The following is a 14,953-nucleotide window of genomic DNA, read 5'->3' as shown; positions in this document are numbered from 1 at the left end:
ATTTTGGGTTGATTGATTAAAGATATTTATACCTTAAGAATAAACGTTAAATTTCGCAGTGATGTAATAAATTTTTGAATGATATCAATAATTTCGGTCGCCAAACCTAATTTTATTCAATACCAATTTAATACTTTTTAGCGAACAAATTAGCGTTTATTATCAAAAGGTTAAAAATAAAAATAAAAATAAAAACTGTACAGACATACCTGTGAAATAGATTTCTTAGTTATATGATCTATCCCATTCATAAGATAGTCGGTTTAATTGGTTTTCCATGGCTACATAGGCGTAACCTCGAGCATTCAGTGTCTTTTCTTCTAAACATATGAACGGTCCGTCTCTGCATAAAGTAACAAATTCGGTATTTGAATAGGTTTGATTATTTGAACATTTACCTCCATGTGACTATTTTCCGCATTTGTGACATCTTTCTAGGTGTCGTGCTCTTCTTTTCGCTGCGGATTTTGATTTTCCTTTGCCAAATTGTAACTTATTATCTTCGCATCTGGATTCTTTTCTAACTCCGTCCATTCTTTCTCTGATTACTGATACTAATTCACTCGGTAGTATGTCATTATTACGTTTAGTGATCAAAGCGTGTAGCATTAGACCATGGTTTAGTTCACAAGCAGTCTTCATTTTGTAAAAACCTAAAAAAATAAAAATTCAGAATGGGGGGAGAAGACTAGTTCTTTAGGGTCTGCTAGGGAAAGACCATTCGGGTTCCATTTTCGAGAACTACACGAAAACAGACAATCTAACTCTAACAAAAATACATATTATCCTTTAAAGACTTGATTCTCCTCACACTTAGTTAGCTGTGGTGTCGAAATTGTGATTAACTTCGTTGTCGACTTCCATCGGACCATGTATGTAATGTTTAACTCTGTGACCATTAACTTTAAATTCCATCCCATTTGAATTTATTAATTCTATTGTTCCGTATGGGAAAACTCTTTTAACTATGAATGGTCCAGACCATCTTGATTTCAATTTTCCAGGAAATAGCTTGAATCGTGAATTGAAAAGAAGAACTCTGTCTCCTTCTTTAAATTCTTTTGAACTTCTGATTCTTTTATCATGCCATTCTTCGTTCTTTCCTTATAGATTAACGAATTTTCGTATGCTTCATGTCTTAATTCTTCTAATTCGTTTACTTGACTTAATCGTAGACGTCCGGCTTCATGTAAATCAAGATTACATGTCTTCAAAGCCCAAAATGCTTTGTGTTCAATTTCTACTGGAAGATGACATGCTCTTCCATAAACAAGTCTAAAAGGTGTGGTTCCAATTGGAGTTTTGTAGGCTGTTCTAAAAGCCCAGAGTGCATCCTCCAATTTAATGGACCATTCCTTCGGATTTGATCCTACGGTTTTCTCTAGAATACGTTTTAAAGCTCGGTTGGTATTTTCAACTTGTCCACTTGTTTGTGGATGATATGCGGTGGAGATTTTATGAGTTACTCCATATCTTTTAAGAACTTTCTCAAGTTGATTATTACAGAAATGAGTACCCCGATCACTTATTAAAGCTTTCGGTGTTCCAAACCTTGCAAAAAGACGTTTTAAAAAGTTGACTACAACTCGTGCATCGTTAGTTGGGAGAGCTTGTGCTTCCGCCCATTTAGATACATAATCAATGGCTACGAGTATATATAGATTATTATGAGATTTTGGAAATGGACCCATAAAGTCAATACCCCAAATGTCAAATACTTCACATACTTGGATGACATTTTGTGGCATTTCATCACGTTGACTTATTTTTTCGGCCCTTTGACAAGCATCACAGGATTTGCAAAGAAGGTGTGCGTCTTTGTAAATTGTTGGCCAATAGAATCCAGCATCATAAACTTTTCTTGCTGTTAGTTGAGGCCCATAATGCCCTCCTGTTGGTCCTGTGTGACAATGGTTTAATATTTTACTAGCTTCATCTCCAAATACACATCGGCGTATTATTCCATCGGGACAACTTTTAAACAAATGTGGATCTTCCCAGAAATAGTGTTTTATATCACTGAAGAATTTCTTTCGTCTTTGGTACGATAATCCTTTTTCAAGGAATCCACAAACTAAGTAGTTTGCATAGTCTGCAAACCATGGGATTTCTTTATAATCTATCTTCAATAAATATTCATCAGGAAAGTTGTCTTGTATGGCCGATTCATTCAGAACTTCTAATTCGGGATTTTCAAGACGAGAAAGATGATCAGCGGCGAGATTTTCTGCTCCTCTTTTATCTCGGATTTCAATATCAAATTCTTGTAAGAGTAAGATCCAACGGATTAATCTTGGTTTAGCATCTTGTTTTGAAAACAGGTATCTAAGAGCAGAATGGTCGGTATAGACCACCGTTTTTGCTAGAACGAGATATGATCGAAATTTGTCAAAAGCAAAGACAATAGCAAGGAGTTCTTTTTCAGTAGTTGTATAGTTCGTTTGTGCTCCTTGTAACGTCTTACTAGCATAATATATAGGTTGAAATCGTTTTTCAATCCTTTGTCCTAAAACGGCTCCCATTGCAAAATCACTTGCATCGCACATTAGTTCAAATGGTAGATTCCAATTTGGTGTTATCATGATCGGCGCATTAGTGAGTTTCTCTTTAAGAATATTAAAAGATTTGATACACTCATCTGAAAAGATGAATGGAGCATCCTTTTCTAGGAGTTTATTCATAGGAGTGGCAATTTTAGAAAAATCTTTTATGAAACGTCGGTAAAAACTGGCATGCCCTAGAAAACTCCTAACTCCTCTAACATTGGTGGGATGTGGAAGTTTAGCAATTACATCTACTTTAGCTCTATCCACTTCAATTCCTTCTTTTGAAATTTTATGTCCAAGAACGATGCCTTCTTTAACCATGAAATGGCATTTCTCCCAATTAAGAACTAGATTTGATTGTTCACATCTAAGAAGCATTCGTTCCAGATTAACTAGACATGATTCAAATGTATCACCGAAGACTGAAAAGTCATCCATGAAAACTTCCATGCATTCTTCTATCATGTCGTGAAAAATCGCCATCATACACCTTTGAAAGGTTGCAGGGGCGTTACAAAGTCCAAATGGCATGCGTTTGTAAGCAAAAGTACCATAAGGGCACGTGAATGTGGTTTTCTCTTGGTCCTCGGGTGCTATTGGAATTTGAAAATATCCGGAAAATCCATCTAGAAAACAATAGTAACTATTTCCGGCTAATCTTTCCAACATTTGATCTATGAAAGGTAAGGGAAAGTGATCTTTTCTGGTGGCGTCATTTAATTTTCTATAATCAATACATACACGCCATCCTGTTACAGTCCTAGTAGGAATAAGCTCATTTTTCTCATTTGTAATGACAGTCATGCCACCCTTCTTAGGTACGCATTGAACTGGGCTTACCCATGGACTATCAGAGATTGGATAAATTAGACCTGCATCTAGCAGTTTAATAATCTCTTTCTTAACTACATCTTGCATATTAGGATTTAGTCTTCGTTGGCGTTGCACAGACGTTTTATGACCTTCTTCCATAAGGATTTTATGTGTGCAATACGAAGGACTTATTCCTTTAATATCATGAATCTTCCATGCAATGGCTGGTTTATGAGCTTTCAACACAGAAATGAGTTGTGATTTCTCATTTTCAGTAAGAGAAGACGATATTATTACAGGTAATTCAGATTCACCATGTAAATAAGCGTATTCCAAATGGTTTGGAAGTGGCTTTAACTCTAATTTCCGAGGTTCTTCTATCGATGATTTGTATCGATATCTGTCTTCTTCTTTTAGCATTTGAATTTCTTCTGTTGTTGGTTCATATCCATTAGCTATAAGTGTAGCTAATATTTCAGCTTCATCAATTGGTTCATTACCTTCTCCTAAAGAACATTCTCCTGTTCCTTGTAATTCTGGAAATTCTTCTAATAATTCTGCATGTGCATTTATAGTTTGAATATAATAACATGTATCATCTGCAGATTGTGGTTGTTGCATTGCTCTATCAACTGAAAAGGTAACACTCTCATCCTCTATACTTAGGGTCAGTTTCTTACCGAACACGTCTATCATTGCTTTAGCCGTGTTTAAGAATGGTCTTCCTAATATGAGAGGAACTTGAGAATCTTCTTCCATGTGCAAAACAACAAAATCTACTGGAAATACTAAAGTACCAACTTTAACTAGCATGTTCTCCATTATCCCTCTAGGATATTTTATTGATCTATCGGCTAGTTGTATGCTTATTCTGGTTGGTTTCAATTCTCCAAGGTCTAGTTTAGCCTATAGTGAATATGGCATTAGATTTATACTAGCACCTAAGTCTGCCAATGCTTCTATTGAACTAAGACTACCCAGAAAACATGGAATTGTGAAACTTCCTGGATCAGATAGTTTTTCTGGTATCTTATTCAACAGCACTGCTGAACAATTAGCATTCATAGTAACAGCCGAGAGTTCTTCCATTTTCTTTCTATTTGAGATTAGATCTTTCAAGAATTTAGCATATCTAGGCATTCCTGAAATCACATCAATGAAAGGAAGATTTACATTTATCTGTTTAAACATATCCAAGAATTTGGATTGCTCGGCTTCAAGTTTCTCTTTCTTCATTTTACTCGAATAAGGAAGTGGTGGTTGATATGGTTTAACATAAGGTTTATCCTTAACTGTGTTATCTTCATTAACCTTTTCAACTACCGGTTCTTTTTCCTTATCTTGATCAGGTTGTGGTTCTTGTGGAGTAGGAATAGTTTCATCAGAAGTTACAGGTATTTCAGGTGGTTTAAGTGTTGTACCACTTCTTGTGGTAATGGCTTTAGCTGTTTCACTCCGGGGGTTAGCATTTGTATCACTAGGTAGACTTCCCGGTTTTCTTTCACCTATTAACCTTGCTAGGTTACTCACTTCTTGTTCCAGATTTTGAATAGAAGCTTGTTGATTTCTAAATGCTTGAGCATTTTGTTCATTGGTTTGTTTTTGAGATGTGAAAAACTGCGTTTGAGTTTCAACTAGCTTCGTCATCATATCTTCTAAATTCGGCTTTTTATCATCGATTTGTTGTGGTGGTTTGTTTTGAAAATTAGGTCTTTGCTGATTATAAGTATTATTGGATACTTGTTGATTGCTAGGACCTTGTTGGTTGTTGTATGGAATATTTCGGTTATAATTCTGGTTTTGATTGTAAATCGGTCTTGGCGGTTGATAATTATTCTGATAATTATTTCCAGGCCTTTGGTTTATGTATGAAATATTCTCTCTTTGTTCCATTGTTAATTCAATACTGAGACAATCTTTTGTCAAATGTGGTCCTCCACACTGCTCACAACTAATTCGTATTGAGTGAATATCTTTAGTCATCTTTTCCATTCGTCTTTCCACAGCATCTATCTTTGCGGAAATGGAATCTAAGTCATGGCTAGAATCAGCTCTAGCTGCTTTAGATGATCTAATGATATCTTTTTCTTGGTGCCACTCATGTGAGTGGGAAGCAGTGTTATCAATAATTTTGTAAGCATCAGTTTCGGTTTTCTTCATAATAGAACCACCAGCTGCTATATCTATGTCTTTTCTTGTAGTAATGTCGCATCCTTGGTAGAATATTTGTACTATTTGACAGGTGTCTAAACCATGTTGCGGACATCCTCTTAACAACTTTCCATATCTTGTCCACGCCTCATATAGAGTTTCATTTGGTTTCTGTGTGAACGTAACAATTTCTGCTTGAAGTCTTACGGCTTTAGATGCAGGAAAGAATTGTTTAAGAAATTTGTCATCTAAAACGTCCCATGTATCAATCGCCCCTTCAGGTAACGATTCCAACCAATCTTTGGCTTCTCCCTTTAAAGTCCAGGGAAATAACATGAGATATATCTGTTCATCCTCCACTTCTCGGATTTTAAATAGTGTGCAGATCCTATTAAAGGTACGTAGATGTTCATTTGGATCTTCCTTCGGCGCACCACTAAATTGGCATTGATTAGTCACCATGTGTAGAATTTGTCCTTTGATTTCATAATCTGGCGCATTAATGTCTGGATGAGTAATTGCGTGACCTTGGCCAGTGCGTTTAGCTCTCATTCGGTCTTCCATACTTAAAGGTTCCAGATTCTCCATAATTGAATTTGTTGAATCGGAATCACTAGAGGATTCTGATTTAATGGTTCGTTCCTCAATAATCTCTGTTTGAATGATTGGTGGTTCCGGGGGAAAGTTTAGTGGTTCAGGATCTACGAACCGTTCCTGAATATTCTCCGGATTCTCAATTGTGAGGTCGGGTTCAAAAAATGGATTATCGGAAATTTGAACTGAAGTACTTGGTCGACTGGATGACGATTCTAAAGAGAAATCAACGGTGGTTATATTTACTAAATGTCTTGATCTAGTTACAGGTGGTGAACGTACAAAAGGTGGTGAACGTCTTGCTCGGTGCATTCACTGAATATCCTATTAGTTTTAAAAAGGAAAGAAAAATTATAATAAGTTATCCAATTAATAGACTTTTCTGATTTTGCCCACGTTTCGAATAGCCAAAAGATGCAGCAGAGGGGCAGGATTCGTTTGGTCTCAATATAATTGAGGACTGTTTGGCTCCAATAACCCGGTCCACGTACAAATCCAACTATTACTACGAACCAGAAAATTTTGATGTCTATCAATTTAACCACTTAAAATAAATTTTCGTAATTTTAAGAAATTTAGATAAGAAGTAGAATAAAAATCTATGTCCTAAAACTAGAATAGCGAGAAATAAGAAAGAAAAAGAGTTCGTCGAAAAAGGTCGAAAAAGAAAAATGGTTGAAAAATAAAAGGTGACGGAAAAATAAAAGAAACTTATAAAACTTAAAAAAAAAAACTTGACTAACCTAACCTTATTACTACAACTAACTTAAAATTATAATCGCAAATTGAAATTACTAATTGGAATGATAATTGATACATAGTAAAAGGTGTCTAAAAATATTAAAGCTTACAGGAAAAACTAAATCCCAAATGGAATTAACTTAAAAAGAAACTAAAACTTAAAAAGGCGTCGCAAAATTCTAAAGCACTTAAATCTTAGTCTAAAGAAAAAGCACTTAAGGGATTTTACGGCAAATCCTAAAAATCTAGAAGTAAAAATAATTATGGCAAAAACTATGAATTAAAACTAAATATGAGCGAAAAATACAAATATTACGCTAAAACCAATAAAAAAATTACAAAATATAAAAATAAACTTAAAGTATATTATTTATTTTTAAAGGTATCAATTTTATAATTTATTAAAACAAAATAAAATTAATTAAAACTAAAAAAAAGAATACAAAATAAACTAAATAATAAAATAACAATACCCTAATTAGGGTTAATTAATAATAATTATAATTAATTTAAACCCTAAACTGGTCGGACTAGGTTACCAGACCTGTCAACTCACCTCATGCGATCGCATGAGGTGTTAGTTGTTTTACCATGCGATCGCATGACTCGCGAATTCGGGCCACACTTTGGGCTGCAACAGTGATCGGGCCGAGTGGTTTTTTTTTCTGTTTTAATATTTATAAAAAGTACTTATATAAATTAAATAAAACTTATCTAAAAAAAACTAAGATAAAAATAAAATACTTTATGATTTTATAAATAACAATCTAAAAAAAATAGATTTATATATAATTATTTTTTTTCGGTTTTAAAATATATTTATAAAATAAATTAAATAAAACTTATATTTTTACAAACTAAAGAAACTTTATAAAACTTAAATATTTATCAAACACCTAAAAATATTTATATTTTTGTTTTTCTTTTTATATTTTCGAATATTTAAAACGTATTTTTTTTTTTAAAAAAAATGAATTTTAATAAAAGTAAACTAAAAATCTTTTTTTTTATATATATATTAGCGTTGCGCTTCCGGCTTTTAAGCGACTCCCCGGCAGCGGCGCCAAAAATACTTGATGTTAAAGCTAAGGGGTATAAAATACTATTAAATTTTTGAAGGAAATACTATTAAATACGATACAATTTTACACAAGATATTTATTTATTTATAGAATGGATATACTTAAACCTTGCTACAACACTTATAGGCAGTGTACCTAATCGTACAGTAGTGTAGTTTTTAGTAAGTCCGGTTTGTTCCACAGGGAATCTTTTTAAACAAAGCTTAACGCTATATTAGTTTACTTTTAAAAAAATACAAATATATATATATATATATATATATATATATATATATATATATATATATATATATATATAAGTAATATTATTATTATAAAGGGGGGTTTTTACCGTTTAATGACCGATTTGTCGATTTTAAAACTTTAGTCGCAGTTAAAACCAAATGTAAAATATTAAAAATAAATACAAGACTTAAATTAAAGCATAAAGTAAATAACGATAATGAAATTGCAAATAATAAAAGTGCGATAAAATAAACTTGCGATAATTAAAAAGTACGATAATTAAAAGTGCAATTAAATACAATAACAATAAAAATGCGATAATTAGAAGTGCAATTAAATATAAAATAAAGGAAATTAAATATGAAATAAAAGAATTATGCTTATTTAAACTTCCGTAATCATGATGTTTGACGTGTTGATTTTAGTTTTATGCCCATGGGTTAATTGTCCTTTGTCCTGGATTATTTAATATGTCCGTCTGGTTTTTGTCCATAACAGTCCATCAGTCATAAATATAAAGTGCGAGTGTCCTCGTCAAATTATCCTTATACCCGAAGTTAAATATTCCAACTAATTGGGGACTTAAACTGTAACAAGATTTTAATATTTTGTTTAATAATTACACCAGGATGTCGACTGTGTATAACTCAAGGTTTTAATATTTTGTTATCAATTATACCAAGTGTCCTTGTACATAATTTCACCCCTGTTTTAATTATTCTAGTGGCTATTAATCCATTCCCGTGTCCGGTTAAATGAACGATTATTCGTACATATAAATACCCCGCCCATCGTGTCCGATTGAGTGTATATGGTAATTTATAGGGACGCCCAATTGTAAATCTTTATATTAACATTAACAAACTATCATTTAGTTAAACAAATATAAAGCCCATTAATAGCCCATAGTCTAATTTCCACAAGTGTCGTTCTTTTGTCCAAACCCCAATTATGATACAAAGCCCAATTACCCAATTTTAGTAATTAGCCCAACATCATGATTACTTCGGATTAAATAAGCATAATAATAACTTAAGTACGAGACATTAATTTAAAAAGGTTGAACATAACTTACAATGATTAAAAATAGCGTAGCGTTACACGGACAGAATTTCGACTTACACCCTTACAATATTCGCTAACATACCCTTATTATTAGAATTATAATTAAAATTAAAATATAAATTATAAATATATATATATATATATATGTTTTACGTATATATGAGAGAAAAGAGAAAGATGGATATGTTTTTGGTTCACCAAAGCTCGATTTTTATAGGCATGTGGGCTGGAACTGGGGCTCATGCGATCGCATGGATTTATGCCTTCCAGGCCATGCGATCGCATGGCCAGCTGGGGAGGCTCATTTTTGGTTGTTTTCTTCTGCCGACGGTTTTATAAATAATATAATATATTAAATAATTATAAGAATTATTTAAATATTATATTATATTTATGTGCATAGTTGACTTGTAATTTTTAGTCCATTGCGTCGAGCGTTGAGAGTTGACTCCGGTCCCGGTTCCGGAGTTTCGAACGTCCTTGCGTACAATTTTATATTTTGTACTTTGCGTTTTGAATCTTGTACTCTTGTAATTTCGAGACGTTTCTTATCAATAATTGGAACCTCTTTGATTGTCTTTTGTACTTTTGAGCTTTTTGGTCGTTTGCGTCTTCAATTCGTCGAATCTGTCTTTTGTCTTCACCTTTTATTATTTAAACGAATATCACTTGTAAATAGAATAATTGCAACTAAAAGCTTGTCTTTCTTAAGGAATAATGCTATTAAATATATGTTCGTTTTTAGCATTATCAAATATTCCCACACTTGAGCGTTGCTTGTCCTCAAGCAATATCGTCTTGAAATACTAGAATCACTTCTTTATTCTTCACACTTTGTACATCAGTGATTTCTATACGGCGGTATAAACAATGACAGTAACGATAGAACCATGGTTAAAGGTGGGTGTGTCATCCACAGTTGCCTCGGGTTTAGGTCAACGACACTTGCAATCAAATAGCCGATTTACTTTCGGTTTCCAAAGCAAAGTGCACATTTGAAAGGCGGTTTACAGTCCCACATGACTATAAAAATGTTGATCCTTAAGGAAATTGGATCTTTATGAAAATATTTGATCTTTTGAAAATTCAATCTAGCTTTTACCCTAGATAAGTTTTCCGGAATAACCCTTCACCGGTGTTTGCAAAATATTTTTGTGGGTTTGGTGGGTTTCAGATTTGAAAATTTTAGCTCAAAACTTGCGGTTTTGTGTCACCCACTTGCTAACCTTGTATTTGGAAAGCAACACGTCCAGTTTATTTGTCCCGTATATTACCTTTCGATAAACTACCGTCCGGTTGTAAAGGAAAGCGTTGAACAAGCAACTGTTAAGGTAATGTCCCCTGACATGCTTTTAATTATGGTCTATAACGTGTCGGATGCAATTACTATCCTTGGTAGGAGCAATAGTAAAGCTCACCCTTATGATTTTTCGGTCTGGCACAAGGTCCTGTCTTTGACCACTATGCAACCACCGTTCTTACGGTTGACACCCGATTTGGTTCAGGTGACCTAATGAATTCCCGGTGAATTCCTAGGATTTTACGTTCAATGATAATGAACGCATCGAAAATGGGTTTTCAGAAAACAAATCGGTTTTAATTTGATCAAAATATTTTCTCGTTCAAGCTCGAGTTTAGATATCATCGAATTCCATGAGTTTGTAATTCTCAATCTTTAAGGTCAATCTCTAGGATTGAGTAATATCAGTCTTAAAAGCTGATTTTTAATCTTTAAGGAGATTATCCTTTCTGGGGATCTGATTCATTAGTCTTATCCAGCTAATTTGCATGGTGCCCCCCCATTGTACGAGATAAATCCTTCTCATGGTTAGGATAAATCTGACCACTTGGCGACCCTGTTTTATGCTGAGGTCCGTGGATTTCCTGCTGATTTTAGAGATGACTTTTCTAGATTTTTCGTCAACCTACAGCTGGTCTAGACGACAACTTCTTGACCTAAATCAAGAAGCGCGTGTCTTTTTCGGAAGACTTTACTTCCTTTTAATGATGGAATTGATTCATCGTGTAGATCCATCTCTTCTTTTCTCTCATCGGGTAAAATGGTTTAGTTTAGTCCAAAGCAAAAGTATTTTCAGTTATTTGTTACAGATATATGTGACATATGTTTAAGATAACTTGGTAAATTTTCCCACACTTGGCTTTTATTTTCCTTTTTTATCGTCCTCTATTCCATTTTAAATGAATTTCAACATTTTGGTTTGTTTCTCAATTTATGTCCTTTCCGAGGTTACAATAATTTCGGTGTTAACACCTAGTTTTATCGTTCATAAATATGTATAAACATGATTTCGAGTTCATTTAATTGAAAATTTTGAAAAATTTTACTAGAATTGGGTAGTCAGTATATAAGACTAGGACTGTTCTTTATTATCAGAGAGCACTAGATTCTAATACAACTACTACGTTACTAGTATTTTTAATGGTAACCAAGTGTATAAAGATAAAAAATTTTAAAAATCCGAAAGAATTTAACCCCTTCCCACACTTTAGATCTTGCAATGTCCTCATTTGCAAGAAATCAGTACAATTTAAATTATTGAGGGTGATTAGCGTAGAAATGATTAAATTTTACCAAAGTTTCCAAACATATTGGCGTTTGTTTGCTGAATGATAAACGGTGCATATCATTTGTTCATTTCGTCTGTTGTTACATCACATTTATTTGTCATCTTGTCGTCAAAATTAGTAGCTTTTGCTGAACTTAATGCCAGTCTTTGAAAATGCGCTGTTTTACCCTGTTTTGTACAATCGACAATATACATACATACAAATATGATCATGCATGGCAATTTGAAATGGGACTTAATATCCCATTTTCAAATTCTAAATATGAAATATTAGTACACAATAATAATAAAATAATAAAAATTACACAAATTTATTGATGTTGTAGGGATGGGGTACGAAATAGTATTATTTTTAGTACGAAATACTATTAAATATGCTACAATTTTACACAAGTTATTTATTTATTTATTTATCGAGTGGATATACTTAAACCTTGCTACAACACTTATAGGCAGTGTACCTAATCGTATTATAGTATAGTTTTTAGTAAGTCCGGTTCGTTCCACAGGGAAAGCTCGAGAAGTTTAACGCACACAAAATAGAAAAATAGAAAAATATATATCTATAAAGTAGTAGTATTATTATTATATAAAGGGGGGTTTTACCGTTTAATGACCGGTTTGTCGATTTTAAGCGTAAAAATAAATGACGGAATTTAAAGTGCATAAAATAAAATTACAGTAAAATAAATGACAGAAAATAAAATTACAGTAATTAAAAGTACGGTGAGAAATATAATAAAACAATTATGCTTATTTAAACTTCCATAACCATGATGTTTGACTTTTTGATTTTAGTTTAGTCCAATGGGTTAATTGTCCTTTGTCCTGGAGTATTTGAAATCTATATGGTTTTTGTCCAAAATAGATCATCGGTCATAATTATAAATTGCTCGGCAAATTAGCCTTATTCCCGAAGTCAAATATTCCAACTAATTAGGGATCCGAACTGTAACAAGGTCTTAATACTTTGTTTAATGAATACACCAGGTTATCGACTGCGTGTAATCCAAGGTTTTAATTCTTTGTTAACAATTACACCAAGTGCCCTTGAATGTAATTCACCCCTATTTTATTGGTCCATGAATATTAATTTATCCAATTGATCACTTTGAATAATCAATTACCCAACCCAAATAATTAATTAAACGATTATAACAGATTCAATATGAACGTCACTAAATAGGACAACCATAATTATTATTAATTATTAGGTTAATTAATTTGAAGATAGGTTCGACAGACTCCAATGAGTTGTCACTCAATTAGACAATACCCCCCCATCTATTAATAGTCAATAGTCCAATTTCCACAAGTGTCGGTCTTTTGCCCAAACCTTAATTATGGTTCAAAGTTCAATAACCCCATCTTAATATTTTAGCCTAACATCACGATTACTTCGGCTCAAATAAGCATAATAATAACTTAGTTACGAGACATTAAATTAAAAAGGAAGAACATAGCTTACAGTGGTGATTAATCGCGTAGCGTTGCACGGACAGAGTTTTGACTTAAAACTCGTAAATCATTTGTACCATAACTAAATTAAATCATAATTAAAATTATTAAAATTAAAATTATATATATTTTTATTACATATACGAGAGAGAGAGAGATTGGAAAAATGGGATGTCCAATACATCGAGTAAATTGCCTTATATTATATTCTTGTGCATAGTTGACTCGTAATTTTTACACCGTTGCGTCGAGCGTTGAGAGTTGACTCATGTCCCGGTTCCGGATTTTCGAACGTCCTTTCGTACAATTTTATATCGTGTACTTTGCGTTTTGTAACTTGTACTCTTGTCATTTTTAGACGTTCCTCATCAATAATTTAAACCTTTTTAATTGTATCTTGTACATTTGAGCATTTTGGACCTTTTTGTCTTCAAATCTTCGTTTTCGCCTTTTGTCTTCGCACTTATTAAATATAAACGAATATTACTTGAAAATGGAACAATTGCAACTAAAATCTTATCTTTCTTGGGGAATTTTGCTATGAAATATATGTTCCTTTTTAGCCTTATCATATATCCAATAACATAAGTTTAAACATGAAAAAGTCAAAAGATAAAAACATAAAAATCATAAAAATAACCAAATGGAACTAAATCAGTCTGGATAGAGGTTCCAGTTCATCTCATCGGGTGGGTTCCATTGTTGGTTATAGGTGTTCTGATAGGCTTGGTCATAGTCATACCGGTTAAAGGGTGGTCGGATATCGGGGCTATGTGGCGGAAAATGAGCAGGTCGAGTAGGTACATAGTTATTTGGTACCTGATATGATAGCTGGCTCATGATTTGGTGCTGATGAACTAACCAGCTATCGTGTTGGCGTCGCCTATAATCCTCGTATACTCGCTCGGAGTTCCACTGCTCATACATACTATGTCTTGCCGCGTTCGTCATTGCTTCCTCATCTATACGAACGTGGACGTCAAGAATAGCATCTCGAAAGACATCCCTAATGTCTTCCGCCTCCTCCATTTCCTCGTCTGAGCCTCTCTCTACCTGAGGATGAGATCCCTCATAGGGTACTGCCTGGTTACGTCTACTTTTCAATACCTTAGCACCCACATAAACCTTCAATCCTAAGGGCTCAACTTGTTATCTACAAATCTGTAATGGACCCCCTTGGTTCCTATCAACACCTAAATACTCTCCAATGAGAGTAACAAAAATACCCCCTCCTATTATACTCCCGTCCTGCATTCCCTCTACCATTTTAGATAAATAAAAAGCAACACAGTAAGGGATATTGACAAAGCTTCTAGGATCCTGAATACACTTTAGGTAGAATAAATCATATAAGGTAATTTTTTCTTTATTATGACCTCTTTGTGTAATCGAGTTAGCCAAAAATCTATGAATAATACGAAGCTCGGCTCTGTCAATATGTGTATAGGAGTGTCCTCCTGCTCGTGTAAAAACATCAAAATGTGACATACGCCTCCAAATGGCGTCAGCGTCAAAGTTACTATCTACCCGTTCACCATAATGAATCAAGTTTGTACAATCGGGTAATAGCAACTCACCAGGAGTATATATCTGTAAGGCCCTGGCCATGTCCAGCATGGACATTCTGTACATCCTACCGCCAAGGATAAACCTAAGAAATCTTCTATCATCTATCCTAACTATATTTGTA

The sequence above is a fragment of the Rutidosis leptorrhynchoides genome, chromosome 4 (genome assembly GCF_046630445.1).
Source record: "Rutidosis leptorrhynchoides isolate AG116_Rl617_1_P2 chromosome 4, CSIRO_AGI_Rlap_v1, whole genome shotgun sequence".
In the NCBI taxonomy this organism is placed as follows: Eukaryota; Viridiplantae; Streptophyta; class Magnoliopsida; order Asterales; family Asteraceae; genus Rutidosis; species Rutidosis leptorrhynchoides.
Note: the sequence above shows the minus strand (reverse complement) of the source record.